At 47.4% G+C, this 16,868-nt stretch overlaps 1 protein-coding gene across 4 annotated transcripts in view; it reads right to left on the bottom strand.

Moving 5' to 3' along the window:
* Positions 1–5,991: 5,991 nt before the first annotated feature.
* The window catches only part of ZWILCH (zwilch kinetochore protein), a 191,715-nt gene continuing 180,838 nt past the window's right edge, over positions 5,992–16,868 (bottom strand). For all 4 annotated transcript variants that reach the window (XR_010475233.1, XR_010475230.1, XR_010475232.1 and 1 more), the window contains one exon: positions 5,992–13,331. The gene's annotated coding sequence lies outside the window, so the exon portion shown is untranslated. The remainder of the gene's footprint in view (positions 13,332–16,868) is intronic.

The raw sequence follows: 16,868 nt of genomic DNA, 5'->3' as shown, positions 1-16,868 counted from the left end.
CTCGCAAAGGCTTAACACACACCACAGCATCGCACCCGACCCCGATCAGCTCGAGTGTGTGACCTACTGATGTGTGTGACCCACAGACGTGTGTGACCCACGGACACGTGTGACCCAAGGATGTGTGTGACCACGCACCCTCCAAATTCCCACCAGATCCAGGTCCAGGTCCAGCCTGTCCCACAGGACTTGGGGGCGTGAACTGGGGCCGCAGCAGCCAAATTGCTTAGGGATGAGGTGAAATTAAATATCCTGTAAAATTATCAGAATCAGGAAAGGGACAGGGGAAAAAATATTTTTAAAAATAACAAAATCCAATAGAAATTCGCCAAATTCTGCATTTCACCAGACCTGAAATTAATGTTAATGGGTTAATGGAAACTCCACAAGGCAAGAGCTGTGGAGTTTCCAGGCTTTTCAAGGCCCTTCCCACGAGTATCTGCTGTGGGTGGGGAGAAGCTGACTCACAATTTCCAGGGCTGTAGTAACATTTCAACACCCCGGCGCTCCAGCCTTGGGGACTGATGGCAAAGAGCACATTCCCAGCAGAGCGCTTGGGAAGTTTTTTGACAACATGTTTTCTTGTGTCAGTTCGGCAAAACCAAACCTCTTTTTTTTTTTTTTTTTTTGGTAGTAAACTACCAGTTTCCGTGAAATGCTGCTTGAAGAGGTTGCCTGGGCTCAAATCTGCATTTCTAGTAAAATCATCTCCCAACAGGTCCCCCCTGGTGGTCCCAAGCCCAGGAGAAGTCTCTGCCTTGGGGCAGGGACATGGACTCTCCCATCCCAGGAGAAGATGCGGCCCCATTTCTTTAAATCTCTTCTTGCTGCAGCTGGACCAATTAATTAATTAATTAAGCAGTTATCCAGGGAGAAAAAGGCTGACTTTAATGATGGAGATAAGAGCACCCATCTGAGACATGGGGAAATACGGTTCCATTCCCCGGTTTGGGTCAGGACAAGAGGGGATTGAAGCACAAGTCAGGCCAGTGCCGTGAGTTCAGGATTATCCCCTGTGCTGCTGCTTTCATTTTGTAGAAAAACAAACTTGAGCCATCCCAGTAAGGTCCTGCTGCAATCCAAGGAAAGCGCTGGTGTGTCAGATTTTGTAAGACACTATGTTTGCCTTGACCCAGCCCTAACGCCAGCCCCCCAGCAGAGAAAGGTGATTTTTTCCCATTAATAAAAGCTCTATTTGCATCTCTCTCGGGATGTTCCTCTCCTTGAACACAGATGGAGGGACCTTGTTTAGGTCCGCTACCTTGTGGGACCATTCACAGTTTCGCCATTACAATTTCACAAGCCAGCCGGAGATGAACATTCACACACTTTCTTCGTTTGAAAAATACAGAAGTACGTCCTTGTTACGAAGTTTTGTTATTAAATATTCCAGGCTGTGCAAAGTGAAAAGAGAAGGTTTGGGGATATGGCTGAAGCTGCGTCTCACTCCCAGGAGAAGCTGCCTGGGCTGGACCGGCGGTGGCTTCACAGCCTGAGGTCACTTGCTGCCAATGTCACTGAGGGCCAAGGATGCTGAGGCTGAAAGAGCTGCAGGTCACGGCTTCCCATGGGATCCAACCACGGGGAAGAAACAGCAGCAGATATCTCAGCATTGAACACAGACCTCTCACAATTTCCAAACCATTTGCATCTGCTCTTTCCTCTGGGCTAAAGTGCAATTTTTGCGATGGGAGAGCAAGGCAAAGGGACACCTTGGCTCTCGTGTCAGTCGCAGGGCGTGTGGTGAAACATGGAGGAGAAGCATTGCCTGTTTTTTCCACTGATGCTGAAAATCCAGGCTGAGAACATCACTTCTCTCCCAGCATCCTCAAGCACCTTCAAAAAATCCAGCAAAGCAGAGAAGGATGAAGAGCTCCACAAAACGTGCCAAGGCTTCCCTTTGCTGGCATTATGGGGAAGATAATCGGTGTGTTTGTGCCACCAGGCATCCCAGGGTCGCCAGCCCATCATCTGGCTGCATCTCCAGCTGGTCCGACCGGGCAGGTGCAAACCCAGCAGGGAAAAAGGAGAAGCCGTTGGATTTGAATCGAACCCAAGCCAAACTTCTGCTGAGGTTCAGCAAATTTCACGTCAATAACTTTTATTCCTCCTTCAGCAACCAACACATTTCCTGAGTGGGGGCAGCACCGGCAGCACCCGCCGCCATGGAAGCATTGTTAATTTACTTGCACCATATTTTTTCTTGTTGAATTCTTCTTGAATCCATCTGGAGGGCTTGCAGAAGAAAGCATCTTTGGAGGCACATCGGCTCCCATGGAGCCCGGTAGGATGCAGAGATCTAATTACCTTTCCTGTCTGGGAGAAAGTGATTTGCCTGAGGTAACGGGGAGTCTGTGCCAGAGCAGGGAACAGAGCTCATGTGAAAATCTAGGACGAAAAACCTTCTCCGCCTGACAGGGACTGTGCTGGGACACAGGAGCTGCGCTGGGTCTTGCACACACCTGCATGCACCCACCAGCCAGGGAACCTCTGCCCAAAACCAGTCCTTTCTTTTCCATTTTTCCCCAACGGAGAGCACTGGATTCAGCTCCACAACTGCTACGAACTGCTGCTCGTTCAAGAGGTTGGTGGCAGCCAAGTGACTACCAGCTTCCCATGACCTTGCCAGTCCTGTGCCCAGTAGCTACGAGTTGGTTTTGTTCGTTGGATGCTCTGTGAAATAGAGCTGACAGTTCCAGTTTGGGCCCTGGTGTCAGCATCTCAGAGAGTTCAAATGGCCCATGGGGACAGGAGTGCCCTCTGAGGAGGCTCCCCAGCTGTCATGTCCCAAAACTGCTCTGACCCTGTGCTTCTGTCCAGGATGAGCAAGAGCAGAAGGTCCTCAATCACTGTACACACCCAACAAGTGTTGCAAGAGAAGATGGAGGGGTTTAGGCCATTGCTCCTCCAAATATGGGTTTGTGAGGACTTCTTGGGGTTGGAAAGCAAAGCTACAATTCCTCAAAGCAACAGGGTCTTGTGGCCCTACCTTCGCTTTACAGTCTCTGGGCAGCTGCAGGACATAGATCTCCTGACCACCGTGCGGCACAGGAGCAGATAACAGGCATCATGATTCCTCTGTGCTCTGGAACCAATCTGCTGACCCAGGGGGAGATCTACCTGCCATGAAACCTTTCGGTGTCTTCCCTGATGCCACGGACAGAGATTTTCTATGTTCTTTTGAACTGACGATCTGATAAAATGAGGCATGTGGATGGAGAGGATGAAGACATTGACTCCTGAGCCTTCACTGGGTGCTTTATCCAGGAGGACATCCTACCGCGTGGTGAATTATGAGCGACCACCCCCCAACAGATCCCACAGCAGTGTGAGCTCAGTGATGGGCTCCCAGGACTCGCATGAGGAGGCACCAGTGCAAGGTGGAGAAGTGGATGGGGAGGAGAAGTCACCTTCAGCCAGTCCAAGGATGCTGCAGCCTGTTTGACTCCAGTGGGGGAGAGATGGACATGCTGAGTCCAGGCATCCGTCTGCACCAGAGCAGTCTGGGGATTTCTAGGACCAGAGAAACTTGTAGCATCTACTTCAGCCTCATTCTTTACTCCCCCAGTTGCAGGCAGAGCAGCAGGACTGGCCATGAAACTCCTCCTCTCCTGCTCCGGCTATAGGAGTCATGTAATATCATGTAAAACAGATGCTCTGTTCAAATAGGAAGGGAATTACAACCGTCCGCATCCACCAGAGGATACATCGAAAAACCACACCACCCCTAACAAACACACAGGAGTTTGTCCTTTTTATCAGCATTTGTTCAGCAGCCTGTGGAGACAGTCTGCCTTTCTGGAGCCTTGTCCAGGCAGATAACACCCAGTTCTGAAACTGCCCTTTACTTTTTTTTGGCTTGGCTTTGGTGAATTGTCATTTTTGAGCTGGAAAAGATCTATCAGAGTAAGAAAAACAGCCCAGCGCTGCGTGCTGCCACCACGCTGAGCTGGCAGCAAAATGCATGATATGCCAAGCCCAATTTATAAAAAAAAAAAAACAAATACACCCCTATCCATATTTACTCATACAATTTGCAAACACAAAACTAGAAGTTCTCTGGAACAGCAGGATTAAAAAAAAAGGATTATTCTATTTGGAGCTGGGCCAGAAAGCAGAGGGAGTATACATATGTGTCAAAAATGGATTTTAATTGAGGTTTGCAGTGTCCAGTGGTGCTCCCCTAGAAGCCGGAGCTAAAAACACAGTGGGGCTGGATGAGAAGGAAGCACAGATTGACGAAGACATCAAAGCAGATCTGAGAAAGGTCAGATATAAATGGCAACCTGTCCGTTTATGCAATAGTTTGCTCTTCTATTTACGATGGTATTTTCTGGGAAGAGCTGGTGAGAGCCAACTAGGGCAGGCTTGTAAAAAGATAATTTTTCTCCCTTAGAAAACACAAAGACAGACAGACTGGGCTGCTGGCTTTTCTCCCTTCCCCAGATCTGCTGCCCTGGGCAATTTGTTCTGTTGCAGCAGCTCTTTGCTGAACCGACTGGCGTCTGGTCCGCTCCAGAGCAGACGCCAGTCACTCCAGTAAAGAGCTGCTTACCACATCTTTGGTAAATATTTTCTGCAGTGGTGCAGTAGTGTCTTGAAGAGCAGCACTGTTATTTCGTCCTCATCTCCAATAATAACTCCGAGAGAAGCAGCCACAAGACATTAGCAAAAGCTGCTGCCACTGACCAAAACTTGAGAGAAGCAAGAACAGAAGTGGGAAGAGAACAGAAATAGTGGCTGAGTCATTGGCTGGAGAGGCTGAACACAGCAAGGACAAAAAAAAAGAAGAAAAAAAGAGCAAGCTTCAGAAGCTGGTTCCAGGACACGTTTGTGGGACCAGCATGCACTGGTCTGATGCTTCCCCAAATTTCTTGCAACCTCAAAATGGGGATATGAAAATCATTAGGGAAAAAGAGAATACTGTCTTCTCTGGTTTGAGTTTGGACCAAAGGTAGCCAGAGGCAATCATTGCTAAAGTACCAAGACTACATCTCTTTCTGTGTTGGAACTGTATTTTGAGTATCTCTGCTGGCCGGCTGCAGGATCTCCAAGGCTTGCTCATGCAGGAGGATGTGAAAATAGAAAGCAGGATTAGGGAGGAAAGGAGCTGACCCTGAAGTCATTGGCACTGCTGGGTGTTACTGAGAGCAAATCATCCTTAAAATATACACCAGGACACAGTTTGACCCAGGAGAAGCACAGTGGCTTTGCTTAGAAAGGAGATGCCAGCTGGAAGCCGGTCAGGTCTCCAGGGCATCTTCTCTGTTCCATTGCCACACCATGGAGTGAGAAAACCACTCTCTGAGCAGGGATCCAGAGGGTTTGGTCCCACTGTGCCGTGAACTTGTGCTGAGAAGGCATCTCTGCCCAGGGAACCTCTGGCTCCAACATGTCAGGCTCTTTTGAGATGATCAGAAGCAGCATCTCCTTCCCTGAGGCACCCGGGGTGCCACCAGCGTGTCTCCCCACTGAGCAACTGCCCCGGCCACTGGTATGGCCACATGAACACAGACCCATTGGTTTGGGCATGGATGAAACACCAGCCATCTCCTCTGGAGACCCCTGATCTCCTTTCAGAGCCGCTATTGGGGTTTTCCACAGTTCATCCTGCATTTCTGACACTAAGCCCTCGCACTGGTGTTTTGGTGCCAGCCGTCTGTAGCAGCCAGGCCCTCGGAAGGTGTGAACTGGCATAGCTCCTACCAGGGGACAGGTCCCAGCCAAAATCTGACCATTTATTTACCTTTTCAGGTGGGTGATCGCCTGGGACCGCGCCTGACCCCACACGCTGGCTCACCACCTACCCAAAGTCCAGCCTGACCTGGCACGGGGATGCAAAACCATCTGGCTGTCTGGAAACAGCTTCCCACGGCCCGTCAGGCTGCACTGGAGTAATTTGGGATGAGAACGAAAGGATAGAGCACTGACCAGAGCAGATACATGGTGACAATATGAGATAGAAAACAAATTTTCTATAAGGTGAGAGACTTTTAGCTTTCAGCCTCTTTTTATTCAGCTAGTGAGTGAATAATGTTTAATGCACGGTGGTGAACTGAGACCAAAAAAGCAACGAGAGAGAAAGGAGGAGTGCAAGCAAGTGCAGAAGAGCTTGGCTGAGGCATTTGAGAGAACGAGTCCCAGCAATTCTTGTCCCACCTTTCATGGGACTGGTCCTGTCTTCACTGAGCTCCACCCAGCCCTGCGGTAGGGGACAGCAGCTGGTCCTCAAAAGCTATCAGCAAGAATCATGTGGGAGGAAAGACAATAAATAGTGTTGCATTTAAAATGACCCCAAAAGCCAGGTTAGAACATCATTTTCCTGTCTCAGCTGCAAGACCTGCCAACATCTCCTGACGCCACCTCCAACCGAGGGCTGCTCCCACGTCTCCTCACCGTGACACCCGTCAGTGGTTGTGACGATGACCCACTGGATCGCTCGTGCCGTGCACTGAAGACTAGGACACTGCCAAACGCCGGCCCACGGTCCCTGGACTCTCAATGCAAACGTGAAATGCGTGGGACCAAAGAATGACATCAGCTATCCCAACACAAGTTATTAATATCGTCTTTAGTCAAACAACAAACGTTTCTCTCTGAGTCGTAAAGCAAGGGTGGCATTTTTATTAGTTGAGGTTTCCTTCTTTTTTTTTTTTTTCCCTCCTTTTTTATGGCCTTATCCACAAATGCTGAGAGCCAGGGGGAATTATTTGTTACTTACATTAAAGCAAGAAGCCATCAGACCACAGCACTGTAACCACTCCCCATATCATTATTTTCTTATTCTGGATTAATATGAACCTCATTATTAAGCCTTAGCTAATGCAGACATCCTAACAATGCACCGAGTGCTAATAACTGCTAAGCAGCATTATTAATGATTGTAATTACAGCATTTAAAATATATTTTGATTATATTAAAGAGAATACTTTCCTACTTTTCCAACCAAAAAAAATCCACAAATGTAGCTTATTAACACTAATTCTATTCTTATTGGTAAAACTATTGTTAGATTTCAAAGGCAGCTAGTCTGGGCCCTAAAAAAATCTATCACGCTGGGATGGCGTGGCTTGTTCTCAGACTCTGGTGTGGCTTACCCGGGCCGGGGGCTGGAGGGAGCTTGGTAAAGAGTGTTAGTGGGGGCCCGGATGGGGAATTCAGTCCTTGAAACCTGATGGCACGCAGCACCAGTAGCATTTAGGAGAGGCACAAATACATACATCCCCAGTACAGCTTATATCTCCCTGTACAGGCCCCCTAAGGCTGATTTTAGGATCACCTGTCTGACGGGTGTTTATGTGCAGTGGGTGTGACCATGAACATGAGGAAGTACCTATAGGTTCACCTATGGTAGGTTATATAGCTGCTGATATAGACACAATATAGGGCTGAGATCCTTCAACAGGTACTCACGTCATTAACCCTTGCTTGTAATGTTCAGTGGAATTATTCGCACCGAACCCAGACACACAAATGGTCATATAAACACCCAGCTGCACTTTTAATTAAAGATGTGCTGAGATAAAAAGCTTCAGAAAACAATTTTAAACAATTAAAAATAATATTAGAGGTGTTTGTCTGCCCAATCTGCATGCGTCCTGAGCAGCTCGGGCAGGCTCGCTGTATTTTCACCATCGACAGGACTGTCTGCCGCAATTCCCCTCCGCAGGCAGAACACACGTCCAGACGTTTCTTTGCTCCAAAGAGTTAAGATTTCACTTGTCAGGCTGTTTTTGTTTCTATTCACATGTCAGTGCCTGTCATTTATTTAGTCAATGGGACATGTCCAAGGGATGGAGACAGACTGGGTTAGTCATTCTGACCGTGGGTCGCCAGTCACTGCAAACCGCCTGAGGTCATTTCCAAAAGCGCCAGGAACAATGAGAGGGAAGCTGGGCCCGGGAGACCTGCAGGAAACGGCGCGGAGATTAAAGACAGAGATAGTCCTTTGCAAAAGTACACTGGAGGAATGTTCCCTATGTTCTGTCAACAAGAGTTTCTTCCTCGCTCAAGACTTGTCTATTTTAAGTCTGAACTCGCACCAAAAATGGAAATCCTTGCTCAATGGCTATCAGTGGATCTTGGGTTTCTGGGGCTGCAGCAGCCGAGGAAATGAACCCTCCAGCTCAGCCTTTGCTGCCGGAGATGCTTTAAACAATTCCTGCTCGCAGCTCTGTGCTGGGTTTGCTTCTTTGTGTGGTTAAAGCACGGGGTGGAAAACCTGGCAGGAGCCCATGGTACCAGAATGTGCTGCCTGCGAGCATCATCCCTGCTGGGGTACACCCGCTGTACCCCTGGTGTATCCCCTGTGTACCCCCAGCCTGGCCATGGCACTCACTGGCACCAGGGACAGAATCTCAGCCCACGCAGGGCAGCAGAAAGCAGAGCAGGGCAGGAGACATCCCAGGCCAGGCTGGACGAGGCTCTGAGCAACCTGAGCTGGTGAAGATGTCCCTGCTCATGGCAGGGGTGGCACTGGGGGAGCTGGGAAGCTCCCTTCAACCCAAACCACCCTCTGATTCTATGCAGGGGATACAGGTCAGGCTCAATCCATGCTCACAGGACACCATCCTGCTTTGAGGAACAGAATGGAAAAGAAGCACTGAAACACAACCATAAATATTTGCTGCAGCATCTTGGGCTGAAATCAAGCCCCGTGACTGCAGATTTGGGGGAAATTCCTCTGGCAGCCATCTGGGCATCGATACAGGGCTGAAATACAAGAGCAGTTTTAGGTGCAGAGATGCACATTTTGATTTTTAAGCAAAATAGTACAGGCTGCTCTTAGTTAACACTCAAGGTACCTCTGGGTGTTTTGGAAAGCATTAATAACAACCACATGATTGGTGTAAAACACTGATTTTTCCATCCAGACACACTATTGTTTTCAGATAAATATGTTCCATCGAGCTTTTTTGTATTTGAACTTTCTACATGTGGCTTCTGCATCTCAGGCAGATGGGAATGGGGATTGACAACAATAGTGGTGGCCCAGGAGGAGCCACTGGAGCCCGCTGGCTCGGGAATCAATGACACAGGCTAAACTCTGTCCTCGGCTGTGGTGCAATCGCCAGTGACATGGGACAAGGGTTGAAGGTAAGGAAGGGACAGGAAAAAATGCTGCACAGTGGATTTGAGCTGCTTCAGAGAGACAGGGAAAGGCAGAAAGTGCATTTCTTAGAATACAAACATCCATCATGGACACACACAAGAGTGTCCAAATTCTTCAGTGTTATATTTATGAAGCCATTCGGAGACATGATACAGGCCAGTTCCTGTAGATTTTTCCATGTGTTGTTAAAGATTCAAATTACAGAGTAATTTTCAGTCTTTGAAGACATTGGTGTTGGTATTGCAGAGCCCCGAGGCTGCTCCAGGCTGGGTCTGTCTGCGCTGCAGACGGGAGATAAGGCAGAGCCACCACCAGCGCTGAGCGAGCTCCGGAGTCAGGAGAGGGCCAGGAATGAGGCACTGCGGGGAATTTACTCTGCTTGCAGATAAGGAAAGCATCCTGCTTTAAGAAATGGAGTAAACAACTTATAAGACACAAGCGACTTATCTGGAGAGACCAATGGGAGGAAGCGCATCTGGTGCAAGGCTCCGCAGGAACATCTGCGCTGTGCACAGCATGGGACGGTGACCCAGCCACGGTGCTTCTGGGGATGGTAACACAGCCCCGGTGCTTTTGGGGAGACCGGCTGCTCATGGGTGCTCCGGGCTAAGGCTCCACTAACTTGCAAAAGGGAATCGAGGTAGTTGGGGTTGTCCCTGGGAGGAAGACCAAAGCTCCCGGTCTGTCGGTGGCCTCATGGTTGCACATGTAGGACGTATGGTCCACAAGTCAGAAATCACCAAGAAGTTGGGCAAAAGCAGAACGACTCTAAAAAGAGACTTAAATACTCTTTTGCAGCACAAAACTGCCGACACCGATCTTTTTTCCTACTAATTACACAGAATACCCTACCAAACTAAATTCAGGTGTGTTTTCATTGATAAGACCATGAAAAAACTCCCAAGCCTGGGGGGACAAGTTGTTATAAAGAGGGTGATAACATTTGGGAGACATGAGGGGATCACAGTAGCTGCAGAGTCCATTCCTTGCTGCAGAACCTAGGTCTGAAACCCCGATGAGCATCACTCTTGGGTGGCACTTGGGGGAACATGGACGCCAGCTCGGCCTGTCACCTCGTCACGGAGTCAGGAGAGGTGACGGAGGGAGCGGGAAGAGCTGAGCTCAAGTTCAGAGCCTGATTTATGGCCGAGGCCTCGGGCAAATCACTTACTGGCTTTGTGGTTTCATTTCCTCATCTCTAGAATCTCATTCAGGGGTGATGTGTGAGGGGGAATTAACATTCAAACTCTGTTTTTAATAAATATTTAAAGATTCGGCTTGTGTTTTATGAATATTTCTGAATGATCTTTCTGCCCTTGCAGAAGGGTCTTTCCCTGCCAGCTCTTTAATCTGAGCTCCTCTCCTTGGAGTGGCTGCGATGCTTCTGCTGCAGATTTGCTGCCATTGAGTAACAATTAAGCTGCTTTAGTTAAATGTAAAGGGATGTGAGGAAAGTTTTCTGCTGTCAGTTCTGCACTGCGCTGTGCTTGACTCCAGGAGGACACATCAAACAAAAGAGTTCCTCTGCAGAAAATAAACCACAGCAGGGCCCAGCACACGCCGCTTAGCTGTTAGCAAGCTCCTAGTGACCCCCGTACTCCAAAATTCTTCATTTATGTGTGAAGCATCAGTCAAAACTCTGTTTTCACCAGCCCAGCATGACTTGGAAGTGAAAGTTCAGGCTTGAAGCTGCTCTGTGCTGAGGCCAGTGGAAATTTGGTGCGGGTTTGACCTGAGGACTACGCACGCTTTAGTCTCTGCCTGTTTATTGTTAAACTCATTTAAAACATCAGGGTTTTTGCCTCTTAAAAGTATTTTGTGAATATGTGAATGCTTAAGAAAGAATCTAAGTGCAACTGTATAAATAGTGACTAACAAGTAGGAATTTTGTGGTGTTCAAAGGGAGCAAAATAAGCTGACGAGCCTGTGGTCTAACGAGTTAATTTGCCTTGCAGCCTACCTGGTGCCCAGCTCGCCCTCCCTCAGACATCGCCGGTGATGGGTCATGCGCTTCTCCACCCAGATGAGTGATTTTAAGTTAAAGATTCAAAATTAGCTGTCTCGGACGTGCGCCAGCCCGAGGTTGGTCACTTCCTTATGATATAGATGCTGAATTTCCATTAAAAGGGAATTCAAAGCATCTCAGAATGAAGCATTTTGACACGTCGAGTTGAAATCATCTCCACTTCCAAATGACATTTCTTTCTATTTTTAAAATGCTACCAAGTTTTGAGAGCGAATCCAACCATGCATTGAACCAAACCAACATTTTTGTTCAAATCCTCATTTCCCAGAAAAGTTGCAAACCATTTGTTTTATTCAGAACTAGAGCAAACCTTTTCCCCAAAATCCTGCAACTGCCAATAATCCATTTTTATCCCAGATTTAATGTTGTTATAAAACTTCCTTACTGGAACTGCTGGAACTTGAAGTTGCCATTAAGTGGATACCTTGCACTGTCACTAAAATCTATGCCATTTTGTAATTCTATAATTCCCCAAACTCATCTCAAGCTTCAGTGCCCCTGTCCAGGGGATGTTTACAGCTTATTCTTCCTCTATAGGCAAAATTAACCCAAGAGCTAAAACTGAGGAAAGGCACATTGCTGTCTGTCATGAGGGGCATATGTTGAAATATGGCAGTGAAAAAAGCCAGTAATGCTCAAACCGCTGCAGAATCCCAGTGGAACGAGACATGTGAAGACTATTTTATATTTAGTCAGAGGAGGGGAAAGGCAAGAGCCGGATGATGTTGGGGTTTTTGTGATGAAGAACATTTCTAGGGAGAACTCCCTGCCATGGGAAAAGTTTTACGATTTATTTTCTTAGCGAACGACTGTCTCCAGTGTTTCACAACACCAGGTTGCTCACTATGGAGAGCTGGAGCAAACCTATTTTCTCTCCCCATGTCCTTTTCAGCCTAATTAGCTTTATTAGCCAGGAGGGGAAGACATGGAAGTCATAATAAAAAAAAAACAAACACAACATCAGTCGCAAAAAGAAACGACCTCGTCTTCCCCAGCTCTCCTGAGCTGAGAGGCTCTCTTTAATTCTCTGTCTCTGGAAGAACAGCTGTCTGTCCACCTGTTTCTCCATGGTTGGCTTCACCTGGGTCTTCTGCATCTCCTCAGATGTCCTGCCCCACTTTGTCCCTGTGTCTTGAACACCTGGCCGGTGGCTGTGTGGAGGGTGAGAAACCAGCGGTGCTGATTAAAAATGGAAACCAATGGCAGAGGGCTGAAAAAAGAGTCAACTGGTTCCCAAATAGAGAAGCCATGCAAACCCTTAGGTTTGAGAGACACTTAGAAGCTGCACTGGACTTTTGTAGATGGAACAAGTCTCACTGTCCAGCACATACCTCACTAGCAATGCTGTGAGGCGCATCCCGCTGCCTTCCAAGGGTCTGAGCGCTTGGATCCCATCAAATAACAGCCTGTGCTGCTGCCTGTGAATTTTCCTCCTTTGATTCTCTTGCTGAATGTTTAAGCCAGTGACTTGGCCAAGAACAGACTCATTTTCAAAAGTGGCAGCCACATTTCATCCCTGAATGCCCTCCCTATGTCCCTCACGCCGCAGAGCGTCTCCGTGCTGGACCACATCACCCTCCTCCCGCAACGGCTGCGCTGTCTCCAGTCTCCTCTGCTCCGTGGGAGAAGGTGGAACAATGCTGCTTTCTGAGCGACCCTCCAGAACGGAGGAGTTGGACATTGTTTTCTTTTCCTGTTTTGTTTTGCACAGAATAACTCCCCTCTACGGAGTCACTTCGGCTCCAGAAACAGACTATTAATAAACTTAACTGCTTTGGATAGTCCAAGCCAAATGTTGGCCTTAGAGAGGGAAAAAAAATCTACAATTGCAGAGAGATTTTTCATCCTCAGACCTTTGCAAAGCACATGCAGTGATTATCCACCGCTGAAATACCACCATCCCTGTGGTGGCACAGGGGGGCTGTTCAACACAACGGGCCAGTCTGCCTGTCCTGATGCTTGGTTGAATAGAGGTCTGTATGTGCAGCAGATGCTTTCTCTAAGTTGGATGCTGTTCAGTGGCTTTCATCAGCTTCCTTTTGGTCTACAAATAAATGGTCGAAGGGGACAAGGGGTGGCCCTGTGGGCGGGGCACAGAGCTGGAAGTCAGGAATCCTGGCAGGAGGTTGAGACAGTCATTCAGTATCAAGGTTTTCTCTCTTGGCCCCATCACATTCTGTAGAACATAAGCTCTAGGTTTTAAAGAGAAAAACAGTTCAATTATTTGGGAGCCTACAGTCCAATTCAATCAGCCAACATGGATGAAAGGACAGTTGTACTCTTAGCTGCCCATTCACCTTTAAATCTCACTCCAGGCATAGGAGCAGACTCTCAGACTGAAGCCACTTCTGATAAAACCAAGGGTGTCCAGCAGCAGGCAAAATACTGGGATCACAGGGAGCGGCCAAGAGCTACTTTGGTAGTGGGTGAGAGGATATTTAGAATGTATAAAGACAACTACAACATCCAGCCTACAGACAGGACCAAGAAAACAGAAAAGATGACTGTGTGACAGACGTTGCTCCAAGTGATACCTGAAGCCAATGGAGTTGCTCTGGATCTGAGCTAGAGAAGCCAAAACCAGAATCTAGCACCAATTTTGGAATGAGATGCATGCAAAAATGACACCCAGTTGTAAGAACAACAGAAAAGGTTGAACATGGAGTACACATGTCTTTCTGGTATGGATCTATGAAAGAACAGAGGGATTTAGTTATTTTCCTTTCTAAAATTCACAAAATTCATAATCTTGGTGAAACAAGAAACGGCGCAAGCCAAGTGTTCAACTCCAAGCACTCACAAACCATAAAACAGCACCTGCCCCTCGCTCCACTTCTCAAAATACACCTGACCCTAAAAATCAGTAATTTTTTTAAACAACATGTTTTTCACTCAAAATCCCCAAATAACTGCAGGTTTCACTTTTTTCTAGTATCTCCACCATCAAGAATGAACAGCAGCCTCATTTTGATATATTAACTGCCTCTCCCTGGCACTAAAAACCCCCAGAACTGACACTGTGGTAGGTCACCTCAATTCTCTTCCCCGTTCTAAAATGAAATCATTGTTTGCCCAGGGATCAGGGCTGGTACCTTTACCACCATCATTTGTATTTGCCCTTGGCCTTCGGAACATATTGTTCATGTATGTCAGCCGGCAGACTGGGAAAGCGTTCCTCTTGCTCACCGCAGAGCAAGGCTTTGCCTCTTCCACCAGCTTCATGTGACTGATCTGTAGGAACTTGCTTTGGCACCATCAGATTAGTTGCTGTTAACATCACTTATCCCGTTGAAGTTTCTTCCCAGTGAGCAATGAAACGTACCTAATCCAGGTAGATTAAAGAGAAACACGTTTCATCATCCATCCCCTAGCTTCAACCACCCCATTAGAAGGCTGGTTCCCTGGCGAAAGGCATTTGGTTTTATGAATTGCTCATCACTGCATCAGACTGAAGCAACAGTCAGTGTCTGTGATAGAGACACAGACTGACATATTTCACATATATGGGGATTTTTAAGTGTGAAAGCGATTTTCATGGCGCTTTTCTTCAAGCTGCTGCAGATGTTTTGTACCCTGTAAGAGCATCAAGCCCTATGGCTGCTGCTCCAGCCTCCCCCAAGCCCTTCTCCATCCTCACTTGGGAGGACAACATTTTACATGGCCTTATCCACTATACAACTCTCATATTTTAACCTAATCTTCAAAGAAAACAAAATCTTATGTAGTTTTTCTCAGTGGATGTGCACAGTGACATGTTCCCCACAACCATGGCAGGAACTTTTTAAAATCAGGGGTCAATCACCATCTAATTTCGCAGCAGCGTGGCAGGCTGAGCTGCACCGCACGTACCGGGCTTGGTGAACATCGCAGCCGGGAGCAGGACAGACTCCGAGCAGCGCTGCGGGGAAAGAACAAACCGCCAGCTCAGAAGATGCGGCACCAAAGAATTCACTGGCAGGATGGAAATACTGTGTCAGGAAAAGCTTGAATTGAAGGCTGCACTTTCTTCGTTACCAGAAATCCAACACAAGGCAAAAATACAGAGGGAACTAGAGCTTCGTGGTTTCTAGTGCTCATGGAGTAAATTATTTTTATTATCATAATAAACAAAAAAAGACTCTATCTCCAGAGGTGTGGAGGACTACCAATGGCTTTCTAAAATCTCCCTCTGGAAAATACAGTGACTACTGACCCTGTGTGAAACATCACAGCTTCCCTCGAGCCTGGATCTCTCTCTGGTGTTTCCCACTTCTCCTGTTTTGTCTGACCCATGGACTACACGCTTTTGGAGCAGGGGCTCTCGTGTGCCTGCCTGTGGCACCACCAGCTTCCGAGCTCCAGGAGGACCCTGCCAGGACCACGGTATAGATCACAAATAGTCTCAATGAAATCCCTGCTTTTCCAAGACATGGTTGGCCACCACGAAGCAAGAACAGAGTCAGCAAAGACCATCTGCACCCTCCAGTACAAAACAGAGCCAGTGCTGCTCCGTTCTGCGATGATATAGTGCAAACCGATTTAGATTCAAACCCAGCTTTCGCTTGCCACCAAAATAAGCATATTACGGAATTGCTATCCGCCCCAAACCACAGGGTTGTTTTAATGACCTTACATTTAAACATTAAGGAGTGAAATGTCTAATCCTGTCGAGCGTGTAAGAATGTGACTCACTCCTTTAACGCTGTGAACTACCTCCTTTTTGGCAGCTGCTGCATATGGCAACTTGTGCAGTCTTCAAAATGTCAGGGTTTGAATCTGCTAAAGGAAAATGATAAATAAATTCTAACTGCAGGTAATATCTAGTATAACGTGTGTGTGCAATAATGTTATTCTAGTTGCCAAGCAACTAACAAGAGGTACAGTGAAAAAAAGAGATAAACCCTCCTAAATACGGGTACACACTTCATCTACTTCATCATGGACTCTGCTTGTGCTGGGTTTATCAGATCTTGCCCAATGGTTAGCACCGTGATCTGCTCTTCTGAATGAAGAGAAACAAGGTGATGAATGATTTACAGTGAATTAGGGCTGGATTCAAACCCTATAGAAATCCCTGAGAGTTCTGCCATGGGCAGCTCTGAGCTTTCCACCAGGCTGGAAACGTGCAACGTGATGGCAGAAAATGTAATGTGGTGGCTCTGGTTGTCTCCCACATAGATGGGTTCTGCTACTTGAAATGGTGATGGTGTGGAAGTCAACTTCTTAAACTCTCAGAATCACAGAATAGTTTGTGTTGATGGGACCTCCAAAGCTCCCCCAGTGCCACCCCTGCCATGAGCAGGGACATCTTCACCAGCTCAGGTTGCTCAGAGCCCCGTCCAGCCTGGCCTGGGATGTCTCCAGGGATGGGGCATCCAACACCTCTCTGGGTGACCTGGACCAGTATTTTACCACCTCTTTCTGTGATATAAGCAGCAAGCAAACAAGCAGAAACAACCCACGGCTCTGCACCTATGTGTGTTTAACTGCATCTGTTGTTCATGTAACCACTTGTTTGTGCACATCTTCGCATGCTGCAAGATGCCACTTGGGCAATTAACAGGGTGAGCTTGCCCCTAATGGGTTTTCATAAGCAGAAACCAAACCACTGAGCCCTCTCTTGCAATTCTCCAAGTAACAGAGCTGCCGCCTTAGTATTCCAATTGAAAAGAGATAATTGCATTATCAGTGAGACTTCCCAAGATCTCCCAGGAGATGTTCTGCAGCTAGCAGGATCAGGTCCTAAGCAT

The sequence above is a fragment of the Columba livia genome, chromosome 11 (genome assembly GCF_036013475.1).
Source record: "Columba livia isolate bColLiv1 breed racing homer chromosome 11, bColLiv1.pat.W.v2, whole genome shotgun sequence".
Classification (NCBI taxonomy): domain Eukaryota; kingdom Metazoa; phylum Chordata; class Aves; order Columbiformes; family Columbidae; genus Columba; species Columba livia.
The sequence above is the reverse complement of the archived record's forward strand: the minus strand, read 5'-3'. Positions and strand labels throughout refer to the sequence as shown.